Below are 24573 nucleotides of genomic sequence, written 5' to 3'. Positions count from 1 at the left end.
AAAAGAAAGTCTCTGCGCAAAGCGAGCTATACAAGCCAAGCATTCTCACAGCCGCCAGGGTCTACCTGCGCTTCAGACTGTCCATGCGCAACTGCAGGGAAGCCTGATTTCCTATGAAATGCTCTCTTTTACCCTGTGGTCTGTTTCATTAATCTGAAGTTCTCAACTTTCATTGACTTCAAGTACTCAATTTCACCGTGTTCAAAATGACGTCTAACTTGGATTTATAAATAATTATAATTATAATAATAGATTTGGATTTATAAATAATTATACTATTGTCCAGCAGAGCAACTGAGAGGGAATATTTTTTAATCCTTATTTTCATCGTTGTTTATTCCAGAGTTTGAAAATTAATAATATAAAAGAACCAAAATCCAGTGACTGAAAAGGAGAGAGAATGCTTTTTAACAATTCTTAGGACCAATACAATTTCAAAAACTGATGTGCTAGTCGGTGTAAGCTGCATGGTCTTCGTGGGAAGGAAACGAATTAGGGAAACTTGAGATTTGGAATCACGTAATCCTGGATTTGGATTCCAATTCTGCCACTAAGCATGTGTGTGACATTGGAACTTTTACTGAGTGACCCTGAGTCTCAATTTCCTCCTTGGAAAGATGGGTTTGCAAACAGCTTCCAAGAGCGTAGAGTGAAGATCAGATGGGATGGGGCGCGTGAGCTCCTGGTGCTCAGCATTCCGGTGCTGCAGGAGCTGACGCTGGAGGTTGCACAGGGCCAGGCGGCAGAGAACAGGGGCCGAGCAGCCCCTGGACAGCTTCTCTCTGTGGGCAGGCCTACAAAGTCAGGAATGGCCAGAGACTCTTTCACACTTTTGGCTGGTTGTGTCCTTTCCTTTCGGTTGTGTAGAAACGGAAACTTATCTTTGGGGTGAGAGCCCTGGGAATTTGGTGTGTCTGGGAGAGCAGGAGACAGTCTCATTACATTCCTTATGACTTTTCTAGGAGCCAGCACCTGCACCCTTTTGCTACCACCTTCTCTTTCAGTGCTTAGAAATTTGTCCTTCCCTTTCTACTCAGCATTTGACTACTAATGCCCCCACTAGGAGCAGCAACTGCTGTCCCTTTTTTCCTTTCTCATTCTCTGCACTAACTCAGTCTGGGCACAGAAAGGTGCTTAGCAACTGTTTTGGTATGAATACGAAATGACTAGAGCTTTCTTGGTGCTGCTTTCTCTGACCACCCCTCCCTGGTTCAGACCCTGGTCTGCCATTTGTCCCTCTGTGTCATCAGCGTAGCACATTTTTCTGTTTAGCAGAGCTCTCTGGGTTTTGTGGTTATCTGTTGTCTGATATCTGCTGCTGTACTGGTGCTCCTGGGAGCCAGAGCTGCTATTATTGGGGTCTGTGTCCCCCCCTTCCAGGAGTTTGCTTCTTCATAGTTGGCATCTCAGGTATTTGTTGAATTTAGGTGAACTGAAAGTCCAGATGCTTACATTAAATAGGTGATGTCTCAGAGTCTGAATTAGGCACCCCGTCCCCTCAAAAACACCTTTCTTTAGAAAGAAAGCATCTTTCCCTTCTGGTTTTTCCCTGTATGTGGAGGGAGCCGTAGCTTCAACCCATTCCTGTTGCAGCCCTCCTAGGACCAGGCCAAGGCCCCAGACAGATGGATCAACAGTCCATGTGGGGAAGGATCAGAATTTCTCTGGGGCAGGAGCTTCGGAGCAGCGGTGGGCAGTCCATCTCATCACCAGTGGCCATCACTCTTTTCCTGTCAGTTCAGTCTCGGTGCAGCAGCATCGCTGATGGGGAGCCCTTCCAGGAACAGGGCCCAGAGGAATTCCCACCACACTTCCCTCAAAGAGGGATTGTGTACCTCTCAGCAACCTAGATTTCACTCTGAGATATGCAGGTGGCATCTGATCAGGTTCGCAAGAGCTTCCGGAGGCGTTGTTTCACTCCTTTGTTATTTTGTGAAAATTGGTAGTTAGCAGAGGTCAGTTCAATGTAATCTTCCTAGTGATTTCTGCAGACTGTTGAGTGGACAGGCAAGGGGACTTTGGGCTCATTAGATAAAAGCTTCCCTTGGATTTGGGGAAGCAACACATTCTGCTGAAACACTGATGAGAATTAAATAAATGATAAAAGCAGACTATTTACAGGGGCAGTAAGAAAAGTAACCTTCTCGGAGTTGCCATTTTACCTTTTTCACTAAATTTTGTGATTTGACATCAGTCCAGAAGGATTTCAGCAGCACAGAGGTATAAGGTCAATGGGCACATAGCTAACTATGTATACAGTGAGCTCCCCATTCAGAGAAGGAATTAGACTTTTGATTAATTGAAATTGAAGTTTGGAGGCTTGCAAAGTTTGTAGCCATATGAATCACCATATCGTATTCGTAATCCTAATAATTAGATTCAGAGTCCTGAGGCTTGACAAGGTACTTTTTCACAAGAAAGAATAAACACACAGAGTCACTTTTAACCATTCATTCATTCATTCAACAAATATTTATTGCACATCGAATTTATGTGCCAGGCACTGAGCAAGCCTTTGAGTTAAGCACAGTGGATAATAAAACGGGCACACTTCTTGCTCTTCTGTAGCTTTCTATTTAGTGTAAAAGAAAGACAGTAAATAAATAAACTCAAATGAATATTTAAATGGAATTTATAATAAGTGCTATGAAGGGAAAGTGTATGTGCTTAGAATGGTGGACACTAAAAATGAATGTGAAAGTCTCCAGTGGCAGATTTCAAACAAACAGGAATAACTCGGTAAAATGAACATTCCATGCTGTTTACTCTGTGGTCTCCATGCTGTCAATCTTTATGTATGCACGAAATCCCTTGCATCATAGCAGCCGTTAGATTGTGTTGAAGTCACCTGTGTGTACTTTGTTCTAGATCATGAACTCTGAGAGCCAAGATAAGGACTAAGATGTGTTCATCTTTGAATTCAGCAAGTCTTACAGGCCTGGCATGGAGAGCTGCCCAATTCAATGGATCTAAATTTAAAACTTTAAGGAAATATTGAAGTGAGTACCCCCAACCATCCATAGAGTGGCACACATCTAATCACACCATCAATTGATCAGTTTGGGTCATAGATTTGCCCTTTCAGTCATGCTAAGTTCCTTGGGGAAGAATGGGGTAGCTTCCAGTGAAACTCAGTACTGTCATCATAACCCTAACTTAGGGAAAGATGGCTAGGGAGCTGATCACAGTAGACCATAACAGCATTTAAGAGCCAGTCCCACCACTCATGGTTAATCTTGGGAGGTCATTGACAGTACCAATAGGCATAGCTAATGGGAATCATGGAAGCTGGTGTTGTAGTCACTCAACAGCTGGACTCACATTTCCACGTCAATTGTGCGGCCAAGCAGAGTGAGGAGAGTGGGTGAGTCATTTTCAAAGGCAGTGTGGTGTCATTTAAAGACTCCTGCACTTGGCCTCAGAAAAGATGAATTCAGAGCCTCAGGTCTATCCTATGTGAGTTCTGTGAACTTAACAGTTACTTTATCTTCCCAAGATTTAGTTCTGTCGTCTGTCAAAGGCGGGTAGCAAATATATACTGTACTGTCTCTTTTGGTGAGAATCAGATGGAATAGTAAATGTAAAAGCATTTTGTTAATTGAATGTATGATGTCAATTTGAAGATATTTCCTCCTACTCTCATAGAGAACTATTCCCTAAAAAATGCCCCTTTCTGTGCAATCAAATCATTTCTCCTTTTGAAATTCCCAATGTATAATAGAGCGCCTGAAAAGTAGCAGGTGCTAAGTAAATGCTTGTTGCATGAGAGAATTAATAAAGAACCCAAGATACGTTAGCAAGGCAACTGCTTTGGATTAGTGGGAATTTCTGAGGCCCCATGAAACTGCAGGGCTCAATCTACAGGTGAAAAATATGACCTTGTGTCCTTGCTAACTGTTCCAAAACCAACCCTGAATATGCCTGCTCTCAGGCTGGGGACCTGTATTAGCCATTCATTTCAGCCAAGTCTTCGCTGTAACAACATGACAGGACCCAACCTGTGCCGTGGGGAATGAGGAATAAATTCCAGTACCAATGTCACTGTTGACTTAGCTGTGAGATAGCTGACGAATTAAAAAACAAAACAAACAAACCTAACTCAGCATCCACAACCTAAATACAATTTCTAGACTTAATATGGATTCCTCGTACCACGACATATGTGCCTTTGAATTATAGAACTAGGATCTTTTAGACTTTAAAGAAAAGTTTCATGATTAAGTAACATTTTACAGATTATTATTAAAAGTTTTTTGTTAAAATTACTATTTCTTGTTTCACTGCTCTTCTTTTCACCTCATCTCATCCTCAGAGGCAACCTTTTCCAAATTTTTTAGCTTTTTCTGGACCTTTAAAAAACATTTATGTGCCTACTATCTGATTAGTCAATTTTAGATATTATCTCTCTGAGTCCTATTATGGCATATGAGAATTTAATTCTCTTATACTATCACTCCCTGCTTTTCTCTCTCCAATCCTCCCAAATCATAATTTTGAAAATTTTTGTTAAATCAGTGTTCAGTGTTCTTCTTATTAGGCTATGCAAATAGCCTAGTATTATCATTAGCTATTATTCATAGGTGAGTATTGTAGTGCATTATGATTAAATTTCCTTTATGTTTTTCCTCAAGTTAATAATAGTTTTATCATTTCTTTAGATTTTCATCCTCTTTGATCATTCTTTCCACATCTTCCTCTTTATCCCATTTCCTGCAAGGTCAGTCCCATCAAGTGATTTTTCAGTTCATATTTCCTTCTTGGAGACTCTCCGGAGACCTCCATTCTCTTCCTTTCAGGGTTGGCTGCTTTCTGGGACAGCTGAACAGCTCTCGTCCTGGACTCCCTGTCACAGCCATCCTTGGAATTTCCCCCTCTTGAGTAGGATTCCTGCATTCTGCATCTTATATTGAAGCATATTTTCTAGCTGTGTCCTCAGGTTAAGGGCATGGTTTAATGGTGTAGGGACTACAAAAGGTGTAGGGACAACACCTTGGTGAGTCTGTCCTGAGTGTCACAGCTGGCACCTGGCCAGGCTGTCCTCCGTACATGTCAACAGTTGTTATCTTGGGATGCCCCTTCACTGTCATCCTAGAGAACCATTTTTGGTCTCATGTTGGATTTCCTCTTTTCTGTCTTCTTTTTTCTTCTTTTGCTTTCGTCAGCAATTTCCTGAGGAAGTAAGTATGAGAGGTAAACTTTTTGAGACTTAGCATGTTTGAAAATGCATTTGATTGTATAAAATCTAAGTTGGAAGCAATTTCCCATCAGAAATTTGAAGGCATTATTCATTATTTTTTCAGGTTTCGGATTCCTTTTGAGGAATCTGAACTCATTCTGATTTTTTATTCTTTGTACACAAACCCCTTTTTCTCTATGAACTCCTTTAGAATCTTCTCTTTGCTCCTAGTGTTCTGAAGTTTCATGATGATGCTTCTTAGTAGGTATTTTAGACCGTTTCTGTTGCAACAACATTGCATAACAAATGGCATCCAAATACCAGTGGCTTTTCTCACTCCTGGGTCTGTAGGTCAAACACTTGTGGCTCTGTGTATATTTATGGGTCAAAGTCAGGTGCTGTGTTTCTCATTTTGAGACCCAGGTTGAAGGAACAGGAGCTGGCTGAAGCAGTGGTCTTGTGCAGGGAAAAAGGTGGGAGTGAAAGGGGTCAATCCAAATGACACTAGCACACCCAAAACCTCTGGCCGGATGTGGAATATGTTAAATTCAGTTATATTCCAGTGTTCAATCAAGTCACACAGCCAAGCCCAAAGTCAGAGGGAAAGGATGATTCTCTGCCCACAGCCAATAAGGCACGGGTGGGGAGGGACGGGAGAATCATGGGCCAATCATACGTTTCCGGCCAGGTGGACCTGGTTTCACCGCCTGAACTGGGTAATGATGGGCCGTTTCACTTTGGAAGCTCATGTCTTTCACTTCTGAGAAATTCTTTTGAATTTTGAATAATTTTGTTAATGAGGAGGAAATCTCCCCGCCATATTCTTTGTTCTTGCTTTCTGGAACTGTTATTTTCACAGTGCTGTACCTCTTGGATTTATGTTCCGATTTTCTCTTCTTGCCTATTGTTCAACTCATTAATCTTTTTTTCTACTTTTCTGTTCACCTTTATCTTCCAACTCTTCTATCAAGTTTTTCATTTCTGAGATCATATTTTTATTTTTGAAGAACTCTATTTTTGTTCTCTGAACGCTTCTCTTACTTTTTTGGAAGATATAATGTAGTTTGTTTTTATTTTTCTTTCTGCAAAATCTCTGTTTTGTCTAAATTGTGTTTTCTATGAGTTTTCATCTCTTTCATCTTAGACTATTTCTTCAAAAATCCTTGGTTATCTGCATGTATTTTAAAAGAGTATTAAGAACCTGGGTGCAAACACTGGGTGCTTGGCCAGAGTTTGTCAACTGCCCAAGCATTTCTTGGAGAGCCCCCGATGTCAGTGTTTCTAGGTTTCTCTTCTTAGACCGACCAGATTTTTTTTTATAAGACTTAGAATCTTGTGCACGGAGAGGGAAGTCTAGCTGTCATGGCATCACGGTCGTGAGAGCGAGCTGGGAGCCTCAAGACCGCAGGTGCAGGAGGCTGATCTCCACAGAATATTCTTCATGTAGATGATTCTGTCTTTTACCATCTTCAGAGAGTAAAATTCCCCGTCCTCCATGGGGACGAAGGGCAGTTGCTCAGCGGTGTGGGGAGGGAAGTGCACGGTGCTGTGGGTTATTGTGCCTTCTGAGGATTCCTGGTGGACGTGAAGTTGGTTGTTGTCTTTTTCCACTGACTTGTGAGGGTTTGGCTTTCTTGGATCTGTTCAGTCAGTTATTCCTCATCAATTTGCTCTCTGGTTACCAAAATGTGGAGTTGTTTCCTTTCCTATTCTCCCCATTTTTGTGAATTTATGTCTTTTAAAAAATCTTTTCAGGTTGGCCCAGTGGCGTAGCAGTTAAGTTTCCGTACTCTGCTTTGGCAGCCTGGGCTTTGCTGGTTCGGATCCTGGGTGTGGACCTATGCAGCACTTATCAAGCCATGCTGTGACAGGCGTCCCACACGTAAAGTAGAGGAAGATGGGCTCAGATGTTAGCTCAGGGCTAATCTTCCTCAAAAAATAAAAAGGAAAAAAATTAAATAAAAAGGCTTTCTCTTTAAAAGAAAAACTTTTCAGTGTAGTTTTAAAGAAGGAAAGAGAAGAGGCAAAAATAGATATGGGTGTGTTCAATCTACCGTTTTTACTTATAAGGAACAATCATTTTTTACATTTGTCTTTTATCCAGATTCTTATTAGAGGAGCAATAATAACATCTGCTTGAAATATCTTCACTCTGAAGGTTTTAGGGGAGAAAAATAATATACTGCACTACAGCAATTTTCCAAGAAGCCTAATCCTTGAACATCATAATAAAAACAGCTATCAGTTATTGCATTACCATAATATTTCAAGTGCTGTCTTGACTGATTTACATATGTTTTATCTATTCCTCTGTAAGCTCAGGTTTTTTGTTTTATTTTATTTATTTTCTTATTGCAGATAAAGGATTAGGGAAGAAGGAAGTTTAAAGAAATTCATCCAGGACACTCAGTTGGTGAGAAGTGAGTTGGGTTGAAATCCAGAACTTGATTCAAAGACTTTTCCTTGTGTTCTCTCTGACTTTTCCATTTGTTAATGAATGTACCTTATAGATAACTAAATAAAAGTGTGCATTAGTAGAAGTGATGAGAGAGAGACGAAATCAAATCAGCAATTTATTGACGATCTACGTGGAACAAAATTATGATCAGGATGAGGAAAAAAGGTGATGGCTTCTTCCATCAGTGCCGCCACCCCCATTTCTGTTACATTCCAACTATCTCCAAGCCAAAGCTGCATTAAAGTTCTTCAGTGACAGATGAACTTTAAAGGAAAAACCCATAAAACTAGTTGTTTTTTTTTTTAATATCCATGAAACTGGTTGATTTTCCCTGAAGCTCTTGAGGATGAAATCAGCACTTGCTGATTACTCCATTGAGAGCAAATGAACTATCTGTTTAATAGACTGCGGCCAACATGAGCACCTCGTGGTCTGATTCAATTATGAGAAGAATTCAACTTTGACTTTCTTTACTGAGTGTTAACAAGGGTGGTTCAGTCCTTGGAAAACATGTCCCTAGTTTTTTCTTTGGTTTCCTAACTCATCGTTTAAGACAGAAAAGATAGTGTGTAGAGTTGTAGCATGGAGTCCACCACTGGACAGACCTTATTTTGGGTTCCAATTTGGCCATTTCCTAGATATTATTCTTGGGCAAGTTGCCTACCTTCTCTTAACCTATTTGTTCATCAGGAAAAAACGGGAAAGTGAGCATTATTTTACACACGGGCTTGTTTTGAAGATTAAGGCATTTGTAAAGTGCTTGATACAATACTTGGCTTTATTGATATTGTTATTTATGTTCATTCTTTTAGTAATTTATTATTCAGTATATGATGGGCAATGCAATAGAAACTGAGTACTCAAAGATGAATAAGACTTGATTCCTTTATTTCAAGTGGGTGAGAGACTAGTGGGAGAGATAAGATAGAAATAGCTCATTGTAATTGTCTCTGTAAAACTTACCACTGCTCACAACTTACAATGCTATCCACACACCACCGACTCCCACATTTATATACTCAGCCCAGATCCTTCCTTTTAGCTCCAGATCCATATATCCAACTTCTTGTTCACACTTGGATATCTCAAGGACATCTCAAACTCAGTACATCCAATACTGTACTTATAACCACTTCTGAACCTGGTCCTCTTGTGCTTTTCCCATCTTCACTATAGAGACACTATCTCCCAGTTTCATAAACTAGGAATCCAGGAATGATCCTTGAAATATTCCTATTTGTTACTCTCCTACATCTAACCATAAACAAATGTTCCAAATTTAACTACAAATCTTACACAGATGTGTTCATGAATTGTTCTTGTCTATTGCCAACACCTTAATATAGCTCCTGTCATTTCTTACCTATATTTCTATTATAACTAGTTACTAGCATGTTATCATGGTATCTCATATTCATTTTCTGTATCACAGCAAGAAAACTCTTCAATGTCTTTTTACTGCTCTTAAGATGAAAAGCAAATTCCTTAACAGCCAATACGGCCCTGCTGACTCTGTTGCCTGCCCACACTTTGGGGTCTCATTCTTCACTTTCTCCCCTCTTTGCCCAGCGGCTCTTGGCCTCTTTCAGTTACGCAACTGTGCTGGATCCTTCTCACCACAGGGTCTTTGAATGTGCTCTTCCTACTTTTTGGGAAGCTCTTGCCCAACTGCTTTGTCTAATTAACTCTACCTCAACTTCAGACAGCAGCTTGAGTGTCATTTTCTTTTTTTAATTTTTTGAAATTATTTAATTTATTTATTTTTGAGGAAGGTTAGCCCTGAGCTAACATCTGTGCCCATCTTCCTTTACTTTATATGTGGCATGCCTCCCACAGCATGGCTCGACAAGCGGTGCATTGGCCCACACCGGGGATCTAAACCGGTGCAGCCTGGGCCACTGAAGCAGAGCATGCAAGCTTAACCGCTGCACCACTGGGCCAGCCCCTCAAGTGTCATTTTCTGAGAGAACACTTTCTTGACTTCCTAGTTTGCTTGTAATAAGATCTCAAACAGACAATTTATTTTTCTTCAGAGCATGTGTCTCTATGAGAGATTATTTGATTGACGTCTCTTCACCAGTCAATGAAGGCAGAATGTTCTATTCACTGCTATATCCCTCAAGGTGAGGACAGTGCCTAACACAGAGGAAGTGCTCAGGAAATATTTACGGGCTGAATGGTGACTGTGATGTAGTGAGAGGAAGGACTGAGCTTGCTTCCTTTATTTTATAGACAACTCAGCAGAGTTAGGTGCCCAGTAAATATGTGCTTAAATGGACGAATGAGTGAAAGATTCAATGAAAGAACAAAATGCTATGCTGCAGGTAAGGTGGGGATACCTGGGGAAGCATTGAACCTGGTGAGAGCAGAGGGGAGGGTGGGCAGGAGGCCCTGCCAGGGGTGAGGCTAACCCAGCTGCCCAGGAGCACGCGCCATTGGCCTGGTGAATGGAGTGGCATGAACAAAGAGAAGAGGAGGCCTGGGCTGTGGGGAAATCCTCAGTGTTTCAGCCTGGTTAGGGAGTAAGATGTGAGAAAAGGAGGTGTCTACTAGTCTGCTCCAAAGAGGGCCCGGAAGAAATTAGAAATAATACCCCATGAGAAGATGTGACAGCAGCAAGGATGAGTCAGGAAGAAACCAAGCAACAGTGACTTCCTTTGTGTGTGAAGCGTGGATCTCACTTGTTTGACTTCCATGAGCTCCTGGGTGCTTGATCAAAACAGAGTTTAAACTGAGCTTAGAGAGGAGCCCACACCAGCACTGAGATGACCAGAGGAATTGTCCTTGTGCTAATGTGATTAGTCTGAATGGATAAAAGATGAAGGGGCAGTATGAAGAACTGGCCTCATCTTTATAAAATCAAGACAGAAAAACTTAGTGCTGAATAAGCCTAAGGATTTAATACCTGTTTCAGCCCGGACAGTCAAAACAGGAGTCGGAAAGCAGATTTCTCTTGCACCTTCTGAGAATGGTTGGAACTCCACTTCACCATCAGCATTGCCCTCAACACCTCCTGAGAGGCTCAGCACGGATCCTCTGAGCACACAGACCTGGGCAGTTTAGCCTACACGGGGCATCCATCCCTCCATCCTCCCCGGTTCTGCCTCTTGTGGTTTGGGACCACCATACATGCTGGCCAAAGGCACCACAAGTGACTAATGAAACAGCTGATACTGCCTCCACACTTATGCTCTCTGACAGCTTGTGTTCCCCTTTCCTCCACCTTCCAGATTTTGCCTGGCCCAGCACTCAAGCAGTCATGACCCTCTGTGCTCCTATTGGCTCCCCCAGGAACCCCATCCCAGAGTTGATTTTCCTTGCCTGTCACACAACCTACCAAGCAGGCCTGCCTTGTCTTCTTAAGGTCTCAATCTTAAATCATAGAGATTTTATGCAATTCTTTCAGTTTTCAACACACAGGTCCTTTGCCAAGGATTCAGATGTGAGTTTATGGAATATGGAGCTGAGACCAGTGAGTGGTAGACACTGAGTTTTACTCAGAATTGCTCCTCTCTTCCATGCCCGGGCACTTTCCTGACACCAATTTATGCAACCCAACTCACCCTTCAGTTGAAATGAGTTCTTTCCCAAGTAGTGGTACTTTATGCAAATAGAGCCTTTACTATTTAGCCAGGAGTGGTTGGATTAAAAGATACAGTTTCAATGCAAATACAAACGTCCACGACACCTTAGGTAAAGGTTTAATTTAATGCACAGGGAAAAAACACAGTAGTTTATTTAAGGGGACTTCAAGAACAATACTTTACAGCTGTAATGTTTTATAGCATGTACCATCTATTTATATAAATTATATTTTATCCTCAGAGCAACTTTAGAGGGGAGAACCGGATATACAGATGTTTTCCTTAGAGTTGGTCATTTTCAGTTAGTATGATTCCTTCCAATTCTATGTTTTTCTGTCTTTATTGCTCATCATTCACGTAGACTAGTGTTTCTTTAATTTCTACAAGAACCCATCTTTGCCTACTGGCAGTTCGCATTCTTCTCATTTTCTGTCACGGCTCACCTATCACTCTTTCCAATCAAGGCCTCCTTATTTAGTCCCATTCTACCGCTGCAGAAGTTGCCCCTCGCTGTTCTCATATTTCCCTCCTGCATCCTAACTCCATGTGCACCCGTGCTCCAGTTGGTCCCAAGGAACCTTACTCTGTCTTCCTCACCCTGCCTTGCCCTCTGCAGGTAAACACCGCCTCCTTAGGCCTTCCCTGCCCGCGCTTGCTATCATGTGGAACGTCATTACTAGCTGTCAAGAAAGATCAGATGTCTGGAATCTGGAATGGTTGATGTTTTATGGGGAGTCTTCTGAATGCAGAGGTGCCACAAATGCCTTAGGAGCTCATGCCAGTGACAGAGACAATAGGAGAATATTGTCAGTTCAGGTTGAGATCCAGAAGATTCTTCTCAACAGGGGCTCATCCCTTGGAGCTACTCATGCACTTTGCCTTTCCAAGCTTTCTCTTGGTCTCCTTATTGTCTAACTGCTACTATGAGCACATAGTACACATTGGGTAAATGATTACTGATTAAAAAGATAAAGGTAACATATGTTTATCTATCTATGAACATATTTAATATAGAAATAAAATAAGATCGAATCATTGGAGTTACATTAAAAGCAAAAAGAAAAGAAATAGAGTGTGTTGGCCCAATATTGCTTGTCAGCTTGGCATAGATGAGCTCTAAGATTTGCTCTGAATCTACGGTTCTGTTATTTTCAGCACAGGGAGGTTTTCCTTCTCAGTTCTTTAATGTGATGGAATTGGATTTCTCATCATTTTCAATAGAACTGAAGACTCTGCCTTGTTTATTAGCTTATTGAGCTGGTCAGAACATTATAAATTAGTGAAAAGCAAAGCCAGACAGCATATTCCCCTGCAGTATAAAAAAAAATACAATATTGTTGATAGTATACATTTCTGAAATTGCAAAATATGTTTGCAGTTTTGTGAATTTTAATATAGAATATCACAAGTACAAAAACTACTTATAATACATAGTATTTAAGAATAACAGTAAAAATAAACTCCTGAGCTTAAGAAATTTGCCCACTCCCCAATCACAAACTCCATCTTCCCCTCAGAGGAGGGTGATACATCATCGGTTGTATTTTAAATTCTTTGCTTTCCTTCATAATCTTATTGTCTATCATCTATCTATCTCCCTAAGGATATATTGTTTAATTTTGTATTTTATTAAATTGATTATACTATTTATATTATCATGAAACTTAAGATTCAGCATTATTTTCCCTCAATATCATATTTTTGAGTTTCATCCATGTGGATGTGCACAGCTGAGGTCCATGCAATTATCCTGGTGTATACGATATTTCTATTTTGTGATGACCTCACAACGTATTTATGCAACAATCTATCAATGCTTCTGTGAACATCTTTGTTCATATTTCCATGGCTCATGTGCAAGAATTTCTAAGGCAGTTTCTTAGATGAAGAGTTGCTTCATTCAGCTTTCTAGAGAGTTCCAGAAAAACTTCCAGAGTGACTGTGCCAATGTGCACCCTCACCAGCTAGTAAGAGGTGTGCCACTGCCCCACAACCTCCTCAATACTTGGTTTTGTTGGAATTTTTAGTTTTCTATTCTCGTGGTTTCACTGTGGTTTGATCTGCATGTCATCACCAGCTGACGAGGCTGGCACACCTCCTTGCTATAGAACAGGAACATGACCCAGTCATGATAGCGGCTGTGGGCCTGAGGTTTCTATGTCCTCATCATACTCCCTCCCCTGGGTGGAAAAATATGCATCTGAATGAGGCAGACATGAGTTTGCACCCAGCTCTGCCTGTCACTAGAAATATAATCTTGGCAAAGTCCCATATCCTCCCTAAGCATGAGAAACTCTCAAATGAAAATAATAATCCCCACCTTGTGAGATTGTTTCGAGAGGAAATGAGATGCTGATGGATATATATCCCTCACCTTTTGCCCCATTCTCCTAACTCAGGACCAGTCTTATCTGATGGACAGTGGTTGGATGTATGCAGGATACATGTCTGAAATGTTTTAACATGCACCCACCGATGCTGGAGATTTCACCATTAAAAGCTTCAGCAGCTCATCCTCAAGCTAGGAATTTTTATAACTTAGCCCTCTTTGGTCAAGGAAACCTTGAGCTGCTGTCAGTCTCTCACCTAGATCTCAAGATACAGACCAGAGATAAATGGAGAGAAGGTAAATCTAGTAACCCAGGAGGAGGAGTGGTGCCCTGGTCTAGCTCAGACACAGGCAAGGTCCCCAAACGCAGTAGACCCTGACATAAGAGAAATAAAGATGAGTACAGGGCAGGGTAAGGCGAAGAAGCATGGAGAGTATAGATGCATGAATAAACCCAGGAAGTTAAACTAAGGTGAAAGCAGAGGTGGACGGGGGTCAGATCCTGAGCCAACACAGCAGAGACAGCAAATCTGTGCAGAGGGTAGCTTGAGAATCTGACTCCATGAAAATCATCACTCAGAGTCAGCAGAGGCTGACAAGGAGTTAGGCGGAAAGTCAGTCAGGAAGTATTCTTGAATCCCAGCTGTGAGTCACGTGCCTTCCTAGGCCCTGGGAATCTGAAAACACTCTTGATCCCCACCTCTTGGCACTTAGAAGCTAGCAGTGAATTAAACGCTAAGCAAACCACGGCAGATGGTATAGCATGTATTTACAACTGTCTAAAGTAGCAAAAAGAAACGGGAGGATTCTAGAAGAATGTAGAAGAGCAGTACTTGATCTAGTAAAAGCATTTCTCAGAATGAGCAGGGAGAAGTCAAGTGTGGTGGAACCTTCTAGAAAGCAGCCAGTAAAGTAGACATGGTAAAGGAATGGAAAACAGTTTGATTAGTGACAAGGGAGCATACTGTTCACTGAGGCTGGGTGGCAGCTGAGGCCAGATCATACAGAGCCTCTTGGGCAGGTACAAAGATGCTGGGCTTTAGCGCGAGAGATGCAAACCTATGGGTGATTTTGAAGTAGAGACGTTTCAGGCTGTGTCTTGTGTTTTAGGAGAGCCCTCTACTGAAAGACGAGGAGACCCTTTGAAAGGTGATGGTTGTAGTTTAAGTGATCTTCATGGTAGCCTGAAAAATAGTGAAAACATATGGCAAAATTATGCTAAAATTTCAGATAGCTCCAGAAAGTTCTTACTGTGAATGCAGCCTGTCCTATGTTGCTTCTTAAGCACTAGCTTATTCTTGTAATATAGTAGACGTTTTTAAAATGAAGAGACTTAAACTACTAATGTTTATGTGTTTTAATCAAATCTTCTTATTTTCTATATGCATACATGACCAAAACTTGAAGGAAAACAGAATGGTAGAGAAAAAGGCATTGGCCTGGGACTGAGAACAAATGTTTTTCGATCCTGACTCTGTCATTCATTTTCTACGTAACTTCACTTAATAAACATGTCATGGCCTTGGCTCTTCTTGTGTGAAATTATGGGATTTGCACACAATTTTTTTCAGGTTCCTTCTAAATATAAAATTAAATATGAGTTTAGAAATGTCAAGTTTGTTTCTGTGTAATATTATAGCATGAGATAGATACTTGTCTCCAGTTCCAAATTATTCAGTGTTATTCTAAAATCACAAAAGCAATAAAACCAAGACATACGCTGTTTCATTTATGAGTTTGTTTAATTGGAGAATCTAGGTAAAATGCAAAGATCATGTAATGACTTTAGACAGTAAAGGAGAATATTTCAAGCTAAGAATTGTATTAATAATAATATAGGCCATGATGGAAATACTCCTCAGTGTTCAGTGCCACCACTCAGAGCTGGATACCCACGATGGTGTTAATCCAAGACCCCAACAATCAGCACCCAAGTGCCTGAATATAGGACATTGTAGTTTTCAAAGGGACTTCACATTCATATATCAGCACCCTCCACCCCGTTACAACCTCCAGACACAGGTGGAGCAGATCCCCCACTGACATCTTGTGGAGAAGCAGCTGAGGATCAGTAAGAAAGGAGGTCACTTGACTTTCCAAGGTTGAAGAGACGGTGAGAGGCAAAGACATGGATCTGGGCCCAGGGCTCTTTGCAAGTCTCATAAGGCCTTCATGATTGAGTTGGTAGAGGAGGGATTCAAATCCATCCGCAGAAAAATGAACCTCATTCACACATGTACACACTGCTACGGACTGAATATTTGCGACCCCCAAAATTCAAGTGTTGAAGCCCTAATTCCCAGTGGTGGTACTTGGAGTAGTGGACTTTGAGATATAATTAGGTGCATGAGGATGGAGCTACTCTATGGTGTATGTTATAACAGCCTGACTAAGACACACATGCCCCAAAATTTTACAATAAATTCAGATCACCTTTTTTACCCAATGTGTACTATGTGCTCATAGTAGCAGTTAGACAATAAGGAGACCAAGAGAAATAAGATTTGGCCTCAATCGTCGAGAAGATCACTGTGCAGTTGGGAGGGGAGACCGTACAATAGCAATACAACAACCCATTTGGTAAATGATACGGGAGAGAGAAGTGTCTGTGAGCACAAAGGATGAGCACCTGGTCCAACTTGGGAGCATAAAGGAAAACTTCCTGGAGAGGAAAGTGATGCCCAAGGCCTTGCAGGAAGCAAAGAGGAGGAGCAGTCCTCTGGGAGAAGCAGGTGAAAGAGAGTTTCAGAAAAGAGACTCGATTAAGAAAAGGAAATGAGGCAAGAACACAGCATCACAAGTCAAGGAAATATCAAGTATTCTGCGTTTTCAAGAGAACCTATTACATTTGCCAAATGATGACAACAAAAGAGAGAACCCCAGAAAGATTTCTGACCTTTATTTTTGTCCGAGTACCTAAGAACCACAGCTGGGAGCCCTTGGCTAGCAATCAGGAGACAATTCGCATCTTGTTCTGCCACCTACATGCTGTGTGTCCTTGGGCAAGTCCCTTGAAATTCACTGAAGGTCATTTCCTCATGGGAAATGTATGGGTCCTTCTCAGCACCCAGCACAGGATCTGGCCGGAGGAGGATGAGTCGTGAAGTTGCAATGGGATAACAGACCCAGAGTATTTTGGCCAGTACCCAGGCTGGGAGGAGTATTCTAATAGCATGTTGGGATGACAGGGCCAGTCCTTGCTGAAACGTGCATATGCTGACTTCTGGTGACAATGACCACAGCAGGAGAAATGCATTGCCTGAATGTGACTTAAATACATCATGCTGCTTAAACTCTAGTCACAAGAAAGGCAATTACACAGCGCAGAACATCCCCAGTGAGATTACGTAGGGTTTGTTCACTCCAGAGCCTCCACTACTCTCTTAACATCACAACCATTTGAAAACCATGTTGTCTTCATATTTTATGAGGTAGTTATTATTAACAGCATTGCAAGATGAAACACTTGTGACCCAATGAGCTGGAGTACTTTGCTTAAAGCCATAAGATCTCTAAAGAGGGGCACAGAGGTTGAAGGGGCACAGAGGTTGAAGTCCTAGCTAATACCCAGTGTCTTCTCCACTGTACATAGGGGCTCCAAACTTCAGGAAGCACGATAGATTTAACAAATTAATTGATGCTATTGCCCTGCGTGTCAGATCACTTTTTGCTTTTTAAGCCATTTCTAGCTGAAAAACCCTAAGGTTATTCTGATAGACAAGCTTTGTCCCAAATGTATTGTCCCTAGTGGCAAAGAGCTCCTCCCCTGGGGTGTGGCCACCAACCAGGGCAGTCTTGACAAGCTCCTGGGGAATGAAGCCATGTGCTGTGTGTCCACTCTCACATTGGTGACGTAATGGAAGCCTGGAGAAGACGATAGAGGAGGAGAGAGAAGACAGGGTGAAGGGGGAGCCTTTCAAGGCTGTTCCAGCTACATCTGTTGTTCTTTCCATCAGCTCTGAAGCTCCAGCAACAGGTTTCACAGAACAGGGAGTTGGTCTCTGAGGTTCTGATGGCCGCATTGCAATGTTTTAGGTTCCCAGTCAGCCACCATGTTCTCTAGAACATTGGATTATAATCTTATTTTGAAGAAACCCAGAGTAAGAAAAATTTTACATTTTAACCCAATGCAGACAAATGCAACTAAAAGCTTTACACATATACACACAATTACGTGATGCACTGTGGCTTGAAATAAAGTACTCTATTTTATTTCATTTTTAAAGAATTCTGGTTACAACTCAGTCAATAGATGTTGTGGCCCACTGCATCAAGGCCTGACATTTGGAAAACACTGCTTTAGAATAACTCAGAATCCCTGAATCCCTACATGCAGTCCACATAGATCTCTGTTCACTCTGAAGGGGAGCAGAGCTTGCAGCCTTTGATGGGACCCCTCCTCGTAGTTCCCTCGCAGGCTGTGCAGACTCTGCAGTGTGCATATTATGACATTCTCATCTGTGTACATCTCTTTTTCCCCTATTGAACTGTGAGTTCCTTGAGAACAGACCTTGGATCTTATTCTTTTTACTATACCTCATACCTGGCCAGTTGTGGGATGTAACAGGGGTTTAACACATCTTTGCTGAATGAATAAATGTGAGGTCCCACTCCTGGTGCCATATTGTGTATGTGTAAGGAGTGGGGGTCTTTCACAGAGCACACAATGTGAAAGGGGCACCTGTCTCACACTCCACTTCACCCACACCCCTAACCACACGCACTAACCCACGCATCTCCTGACTCCCTTCCCCGCTTTATTTTTCTCTATAGAAGTGACTGACATCTAATATTATGTACATATTACTTACTATTTTGTTTATTGACTGCTTCTTCCATATCTTATGGGGCTTTTATGTTTTTTATTCACTACTCAGTAGTGCCTGGAATATTCTGGGTACTCAGTTAATATTTGTTGGGTAAATGTAGGAAGGAAGAAATCAATGTTTATCTGAAATAGTGGCTGTTGAGTCTTAGGCATTCACTTCATGCTGAGCATTGAGAGTCAACCCAACACTCTCCAGACAGGATGGAGGAAGATTAGGGTCCAAGGCTAGTCCTCTGCTAGAAGAATCCACACTTGGGTGCACAGTGAAGGGTCCTCTGTGGGTCCCAACCAACTCACCTCCCAAGTGGTGACAGAATTCCTTAGGCTTTAGCAGTGGCCTCTCTAGAGAATTTTTGACCCACGTTCTTTAGATAAAGCAGGGAGGGACTAGAGTGAGTCATGTGCTAATAATATGAATCCCCTTCACCCAATATTCTCTTAATAATCATCCAATGATGTTTTTAGGGGAGTGCTGTTTGAAAGAAGGGCACGATAGTATTAATGAATGTATTAGAATAAAATAGTTTAAAAACTCATATTTAAAAAGCATTTATGAGCATGCTCTTGAATGTAACTGATCAGGATAGATGTCATACATTTCTTAGGATAAATTCTTCCTTCTTCTTTCCATTGCTCCTTCCCTCCATTTCTCTTTTATAATCATTTGCTCTACAACTTAAAGAGCTCCCAGGATAAAGAGATAGAAGGGCAAGTATATAGTACAACATGGTAAATGCTATAATGGGGCAGGTAAAAGGTTAAAGATGGGCCCACTACCTAGAAAATGAAAGGCTCTGTGTAAATAGCAAATTATTTTCATTTAGCTTTCAGGCTCGTTGGGCCTCAGAGCCCTGGAGACAGTCCACAAAAAAGAGATAGGAACGATTTCATAAGGTTTATCGATGTGCATATCCAATGCGGCATTTAAGGTTGTAATCGTTTAGAGAATAAAAACAAACATCTGCATTCTTCTCCTTCAAGCAAAAGTGCCCAAGTGTGGAATATGCCAGATGACGCTGTTACTTTATTCAATTGATCAAATGGTTTGATCAATAGGTTGAAGACTGAAAAAAAGAAATCAATATACACAGGGAGAATTTAAAACTCTGTTTATATAATCAATTGATTAGGGGATTGATTTGAAAGATACAGGCAAGAGGAAAGGACTTAGAAGCAAAGCAGGAAAAAAGCAGTTCATATATTTTAGTGAAGAAAGAGATAAATGTGGACTGGGATATGTGGCATAAAAAATATGGAAAATGGAAAAGTAAGAGTAGAGTTCAGATTTTTAAAAACATGCTTTTAATAGACATGTATGATATAATATGCTGTAAAAACATAGATATTTTTATTGTCATTTCTAGTTGCTTGCATCTTGACAAGAAACATTGGGCAGTGGAGAGGGCTCAGAGTTTTATTTTAGAAGATTACATCAGTCACGATCCCTAATTAAAAGCAGCAGAGAACAACTCTAACTTCAATAAGCAGAAAGGAAATCTATTGAAAGGACACCGGACTGATAATTTAAATCAAATATTCAGACAACACGGTCCTCTCACTGTTTGCCTGTTTCCTCCGGTGTTATAAGGAGCCCTAAATGGCCCAGCTAACTTAATTCAAAATATTATTGTTTTTCCTTGTGGAAGCATTCCTCCCTTGAGTACCACAACCTTGAACTAAGCAGAACTAAGAACTAAGCAGAAACTAGCATCACAGAGTAAGGAATCAAATTTTTTTCGAGTGTGTCATTGAGTGTGTTAATGAAGGTTTTATTTCCATTCTGCGTTGATTCCTAGAACCACGCATCCCGGCTATGGGAGAAACAGCTATGCCGTTTGTGGAGGACACCCTCTCCAAACTCAAAAGGTTTTCAACCTCAATAGTTCATTCCGGTTTAACAAAGCAACTCCTGCTGGAAATGGGGTATGTGGTAATGCTAGTGGATCTCATGGGCATTGACTCATTGCTTTACTTCTCTCCAGGGAGTAAATTCTTGGGGTGAAGAAATGTTACGTGGCCTACCAGGATGGTTTAAAACTCTCTATACACCAGGAAAACAGTCATTACCATTTGGCATCTGAGCCCAGTGGAACTTTTTAGATAACATGTATCTTTAAGTCGGAAGGAAGAATTTATAGAAGTAAGAATAAAGGGATGGGAAAAAAAATTTTACTAGAAATTTTGATGAAAATTTAAATATAGCCTACCTTTTGGTTTCAAGTGAATTTTGGCACAGAAATATCATAAAAGATGAAGTAATACTCTCACATGTCCTTTTAACAGAGTGAGGTGGTCCAGTCTCCTGGCACAAACTGTAGGGTGATGAAGTCCTTTCTGTTCATGAAAAACTCAATAACGATATCATATTTCCAACTGAAGTCCCATAGTTTGAGATGCCACTTACATAACCCATTTCACCATCAACGTGAATCTAAAGCTGTGTTACTAATTATAGATGGCTATCAAAATTTAAATTATTTGAAACTAAATATAAAAATCCAGTTCCTCAGTCACACTAGCTAAATGGGAAGTGCCCACCAGCGCCACGTGGCTAACGGCTACTTTCTGGGCGGTGCAGGTACAGGAACGTTTCCCTCATGGCAGAAATGTTATCGGACGGCAGCGGTGAGGAGAGCTCCCACCTGTGTTTTGCATGCATTTTCTGCTTTGTTTAAAAATTGTGAAATGCCTTCCCCTGCCATTTTCTTTTTCTTTGCCATTGATGGAAGAAATTTTTCATGGCTCTATCAGATTTCTTTAAGGCTTGTGAGCAAAGACACTGGCTGCCTTCCTGTTGGTCTGTCTTTTCAAGGATGCTTTTATAGTGAACAACCTTGAAAGACAGAAAGAGTTCTCTCTCCAAAGAGAAGGGAAGGTTTCTTTACTGTCCAGGATGATAAAGGTAATGTTTCTCTTTGGGGACAAATGTGGGTTTGCTTATAGTCCATTATAAAAGATTTGGTCTCCCAAAGCTTAAGGTTCCTAAGCTCCAATGCAAATGCACTGATTAAGCAGTATTTAACTGGAGTCTTCTACAAGGCAAATGGTTAGAACTGCTCGAGAAAGGAATTTCAATGCACCCTGATGATATACAGAAGGTCCAGGCATCTATGGATAGTGATCAAAAGACAGGCACATGCCTCTCCAGGTGAAGTACCTATTCAACTGAAGACAAGTCACTACCCTTTCAGTAAGAGAGAGTTCAGTGTGATTAGCCCATCACAGGCTGGTCCCCCAGAATGTGCTGTGTTAGAAGCTCATGGCTTATCTTTGCTGCTGGCAGGTTATGCACTCAAAAGTAGCAGCCTTCAAGTCAGCTTTAGTGAAGGATGTTAACGTTTCCTGGTGGAGGAAACAGATTTAGGCCTTCCAAAAAGGCATAGGTCTGCGGTGGATGGGCAGGTTGCACATGACACATCCTTGTCAACAACACTGAATCTTTGTTTTCTTCTTGTACTTTTCCCAAAAAATTTCTGACTTCTCAGCTTTCTTTTAGATGGGCTGGAATTATAGCCCAGACTTATAAAACAACTGGTCAACCAGTTAAAGCTACCTCTAGTTGCTCCAGATAGCACAGTGAAACTAAAACTTTTCTGATTTCACCCATGTGATAAACACAGCCTAGTATGCAATTATACTTTTGTCTCCTTAGACTAAGCCAGGGCTGGCAGACTCTTTCTGTAAATGTCTAGACGGGAAATATTTTGGGCTCTGCAGCCTATGTAATCTCTGTCACAACCACTCAACTCTGCCATTGTAGTATGAAAGTAGCCCCGGACAATATGCAAACAAATGGTCATGGCTGTGTTCCAATAAAACTTTATTCACATAACCCGGCTGCAAGTCAGTCTCTGCCAATGGACGATATTTGCCAGGTTATAGTCTGAACTCCTCAGATGATATTCTGGCAAGTTCTACTTCGATTGTTACCAAAAGAAATTAGCAAGAACTTGCAATTATGTTAGTTCTGGAAGAATCTGGAAGATTCTCTTCTACAATTTATGTTGCTAGCAACCGTGGATCTAGAGTATGTAGGGATCTGACTCTTGGTACAGATTTGTAAGTGAATAGTACCAGTAATGTTGGGACACAAGATAAAGTGTCTTTCCCTCAGAAAGACTCTCTCTCAGGTGAGGGGTTTCTAGGGTCTTCGATCCAGGCAGGAAATAGTGCCCCCAGTTTGTAGGAGGACATGCTTCGGCTGCCAAGGGAGGCTTAGGAGAGGGGAAAAGGTGAAGGTATTCTGAGTTTTCCATATTCTCAGGTATGCCCTTTCTGACTCTTGGAGTCTCCTATTTTCCCAGTTAATGCCCTCACTTTCCTGGTTAATGCCTTAACTTTCCCGTAAGAGACTTCAACATAAATTCATTGTACAGCGAACTAGCCACCTGAAGGATTAAAGTGTGTCGGGTTTTCAGCTGACACCTCCCTGCAGCTGAACTGGATCAATGATTCTTTCAGCATAGTCGTTAAAAGTCCCTGGTGCTCAGTCCATGTCTTGCCCAAAATATTTACGCATTTGGATTTTTCATTTACTTTTTGTAAGCGAGACTAACTAGCACCATTGTAGGTGTGTAGTCAGTTGGCTTGAAAGGACTTGAACTCCTCATAATTTCTAATATGCTTGTGTCAATGATCACTATTTCTCTCAAAGCCTCGACCGTCATGTGCATTTTGTTCTAGATGACTACAATTAATCATTTCATTAGGTGCTTTATGACGTGCTACCGGAGTCTTCTATAAATACCAGCTGAATATTTGTTACCTAACCACAACAGGCCCAAATACCAATTCCTAGTACTTTTATTTCCATGGGTCTGTTATCTGTAAGCACTCTTGGTACCAGTCTCTATATCTGGCAAAGTAATCGCTGGCCTCTGAAAGAAGCTGCTAACGCATGATTTAACCCGACAGGAGATGCAGTGGATGTGCACCTGGGAGCTCAGAGAGAGGCCAAAGAAGCCAGGAGAACCAGGTCCAGAAAATGGGGAGCGACAAGGACCCAAGCGGGGAGCTGAAACCACAGTCCAGAGCAGGCCTCTCAACCCACTAAGTAAGGACCTTGTGGTCCCTGCAGGTGGCCACAGACACAAACGCTGGAGTCTGTGTCCAGATACAGTGTTAGGGACGTAAAGTCCTTTCTTTGCCAAACAGGTCTGGAATGAACAGGTAGGTTGGAAGGGTAAGCAGCCGCCTTGGTTAGAGAGATCCCTGACTCTTGCTCCTGTGGAGAAAAAAAATTCTGATCAACTTTCCTGCCAAAAGTTTTGTTTTTAAATAAATTTGAATGGCATTTATCAATGATATTAAAAACGTTTTTATCCCAAATTAAAAAAAAATTAATGTATTTCTTTATAAGAAGAATATAGCCTAAGCTACAGAAAATATTCCCTAAAAATGTCAAGCTGTATTTATAGATCATTCATTCGATATAGAACATTCTCCAACATTTCCTCCTACGTGAGCGGGAATGACGTGGTTGCAGAGATGGGTGTGGCCATGAGGTTTCCAGAACACAGTCACCAGTATTTCTAAGAGAGTAGATCTTTGTTTAATTAGAATGCCTTTAAACAAGGCTACAATGTGTCTCCATGTTCCTCTGCCTCACAGCTGACCATTTTGCTCATTTTCCATTGTCTTTTAATACCTAAATTTCACTTCTTAGCCCGTACACTTAACAGTTTCTGCTAAGGAGAAGTTTAAAACTTTTCATAGCAGCCAGACCAGGACTCAGAATGTCTGGGTTCTCTCCTTTAGCCTGTGCTGCTAATTGGTGCCGTGTCCTTGGTAAGTGACCGACGCCGGCTGGGGCGAGTTTTCCTACTCAGAAGAGGAGGCAGCCCCTCAGAATTACGATTCTATAAATAGTCTTTTATGAGGGCTCTTAACATGCCTGCTAGGTTATCTCCATCACTTGATTACCTAGCATTTTGCTTCTTTAAACAAAATTCCAACAAATGTTCCTTTGAGTAACTCCTTTTTCTAGCCTTCGAGAACCTCCTGTTCAGCTTTATCCTGAAGAGCCGGCTTCCTGTGCTTCTGTGGGATGGTGAGGCCTTCCATCTTTGAGAGTGGACTATGGAGCGGTCCGACCAGATTGTGATTATGGCATCTAATACGATGAAGCTCATTTCAGGAAAACATCAAAAGGGGAAATTTAAAGCAGAAGTAGGTGTAAATTAATATTTTCATCTCTTG

The 24573-nt window shown here is 41.3% G+C and overlaps 1 long non-coding RNA gene across 1 annotated transcript in view; it reads left to right on the top strand.

Annotated features, from left to right (window-relative positions):
* The window catches only part of LOC139075654 (uncharacterized), a 42671-nt gene extending 18957 nt beyond the window's left edge, over nt 1-23714 (top strand). The window contains exons 3-6 of the long non-coding RNA XR_011526266.1: nt 2869-2999; nt 7535-7596; nt 20172-20298; nt 23290-23714. This is a non-coding gene — a long non-coding RNA (uncharacterized lncRNA). The remainder of the gene's footprint in view (nt 1-2868; nt 3000-7534; nt 7597-20171; nt 20299-23289) is intronic.
* The last annotated feature ends 859 nt before the right edge of the window (nt 23715-24573 follow it).

Source organism: Equus przewalskii, chromosome 14 (assembly GCF_037783145.1).
Source record: "Equus przewalskii isolate Varuska chromosome 14, EquPr2, whole genome shotgun sequence".
NCBI classification, from domain to species: domain Eukaryota; kingdom Metazoa; phylum Chordata; class Mammalia; order Perissodactyla; family Equidae; genus Equus; species Equus przewalskii.
Note: the sequence above shows the minus strand (reverse complement) of the source record. Positions and strands in the feature narration are given on the sequence as shown.